Consider the following 3,166-nt stretch of genomic DNA (forward strand, 5'->3'; position numbering starts at 1 on the left):
CTTGGTGTTGTATACTTGTATCTTCCCATTAGGACTCAGTAGTTAAGTGGATAACGCGATGGCGTTTGAAACGAACGGTAATGGATTCGAGTCCCAGAGTGAACATCAACTCTGAGATGCAGGTACATCCAGCTGACGAGTCTCAAAGAGAATGAAACACGAGTCTTGGATTCCACTGCCAGCCACTATCCATCTTTACTTATAAAGCTCGTAACTTCAGGCAATATCGAGGCAGTCCGCATAGGATGCACATGTGCCAGCAAGAGACTGATCAATTGCAGTCCTTAATAACAATGGGAAGATACAAGTATACAACACCAAGTGAATATAACTTCACCCCATTGCACAAGCAGGTGGCTATCAGGACTCAGTAGCTAAGTGGACAATGCGATGGCGTTTGAAGTGAACGGTACTGGGTCCGAGTCCCAGAGTGGACATCAACTCTGGGATGCAAGTAAATCCAACTGATGAGCCCTAAATAGGACGAAATGCGCATGCTGGATTCCACTGCTAGACACTATCCATCAATACGACACAATGTTATTTGTTGAACAGATTATCTAGATGTTGTATATTTAACTTATTCACAGATATTATTAATTATAGTTTAGATTCATAACGTACGACAAATACGTCTTACGGACCAACGATAAACGCATCAACACTTTAAGAGTTATGAAGTAAGAAAATGAACGATAGTAATTTCAAATAAAAAGAATAATGAATATATGCCAAAAGTATAGGTTTTATGATGAATTAAAATAGACTAAAAAATGAAATTAAGGAGCATTGAACAGCCATTTTATCCCAATTCCTGGAACTCGTAAGTTAAATATATTCTGAACTCTAAATCGCATCATATCCAATAATTTCAGATATTTTGACCTTTTTAGTATAAAATACATCCAGAGTTGAAATGTTTTACCTGATTTCTCAAATTTCAGTTCATTTTCGAGATATAATTAGCGTCATATAATTTTAAAAAAATATATATATATAATTAAATGAAGCATATGTAACAATAGTCTGATGATATGTGGTCAGGGTACGACAGAATTTTAGTGACATCACAATAAATTAAACAGACCAACTTGTAATGAGCTTATTTGTTCTTATTGATCTCATCTTTGTTCACAGTCAATTTTAATTCTCACATAGTAGACTTAGCCTAATGTTGTGGATTGAGATATCAACCGAACTAAAGTGTGGATTTTATGGTTGTTTAGTAGTTCTTAAACATTCAGTGTCATATTGAAATTATTGCTATTTTAATATTAGGCATAAGAATCAAATACTTTTTACCACTTACGTACATCTACATGTCATTATGAATAAATCTTTCTTTGATACAATCATCTATTGAATAATGTAAACGTTGTTTAACATTGAAACTATTTTACTTTAAATTCACTTAGTATTACTTGTTTGAATCTTCCCATTGATGTTTAGGACTGCAACTGGTCAGTCTCTAACTAGCATATGTGCATACTGTGAGTATTGTCTCGATTTAGCCTTAATTCACAAGCGTTGTAAGCAAAGATGGATAGTGGCTAGCAGTGGAATCCGAGACGCGCGTTTCGTCCTATTTGGGACTCGTCAGCTGGATATACCTGCATCTCAGAGTTGATGTTCACTCTGGGACTCGAACCTTTCGCTTCAAACGCCATCGCGTTATCCATTCAGCTACTGAGTCCTGATAGTCCTGACATTTTACTTTAATTAAAATCTATGTTCGAATAAACAATTCTTCATCTTAATTCTCAATATAAAACTATTGAAGTGTTCTTGAAAAATACTTAAAAATTCTCGTCTTGATTTTATCCACAAACACAGCTAGATAAAGATGATTCACTATGGAAATTTGATAAAAAAAAAAACCCAACTTAATTAATCATCCGAAAGTATTGAAGAAGAATAATTAAATACTGATAAAATTAATGAAAATATTAACTGACATGCATTATTAGACAAAAATATATATTCAATCATCAAAACAATGTATAAGGCATTAAGATTTATAGTGATTAAAAAAAATACATAGGTCACTTTGTATTCTAGCAGTTTTATCAAGGGCTTTCAAGTTATCAATAAAAACTCAAATTGATTGACAGTAACTTGTAGAAATCATATTCAAAATAAACTATGTTACCTTTAATTAAAATGTAAACGAAGTATTGTTTCAATAGTGATGCTTACTTTAAGATGAATTACAAACATTCGTTAGTTTTTTTTAGAACGAAGCTTTTTTTATGTGCCAATCAATCTATAGGACATTAAGGTTAATCATTCAGGAGGCTTTTCATTTTAGATGATTATATTCATAAAAGATTATTATGTTTCCAAGCCTGAGAGGTTATATGCATGATAACGGTAGTGTCAAAATTTAGCCGTGTTTCTGAAGAATGTAATCGGCTATAGTACAAAACATTTCTTCCATAAGTGTTATTTTAAAGACGATCATTATCATTTCGAAAAAAAAACGCTTTTTTCCATATAATGTGTTTTGATACTTGGTATTACCTTAAAATTGTAGGTAGTATTCTGTTGATTGAAAATATCTCATTATATACTTGAACAATATTATCAAATCCTAGTTCTGCACAGTTAATCCATTCATTTCGGAGCACATGATAGTTATTAATCATCCAATATGGCTACAAGTATTTTTAGTCATTACACATTTTGCTAGACAAAGCCGAAGAATATATATTTATGTTACAGAGCTGACTGAAATATAATTATGCTTAAGATCTTTAGTGGGTGATAACGAATGTCCCTAAGTAAAAGAATAAAATATCAACTAGTATCATACTAAGTTTGGAAAGTGGATTCTCTTGGATCATCTGAATATGATGCATTCCACCGATTAAACATATGGATCAGTGTATCCATATTATTATCAACTGATACAAGTTCGTTGATAGCAGACTAATACTTACAATTGGGGTTTATGAGAACCAAACAACCCTAATTTATTGCACTTGCTTAAAGATTATATTTCTACTAATGTTTATTAAAGTAAAAACATAATGATAAAAATGTTTTACTTAAGATGTGCATGAGATTTTAGATATTTTCAATCCAAAAATACCAGCTAATTCATGAATTCCGACTACTGAAGATTTCCGATAAATTATTGTCGAACTGTTTAATAACGAATCTAATG

This window comes from Schistosoma mansoni, chromosome 1 (genome assembly GCF_000237925.1).
Source record: "Schistosoma mansoni strain Puerto Rico chromosome 1, complete genome".
Taxonomy (NCBI): domain Eukaryota; kingdom Metazoa; phylum Platyhelminthes; class Trematoda; order Strigeidida; family Schistosomatidae; genus Schistosoma; species Schistosoma mansoni.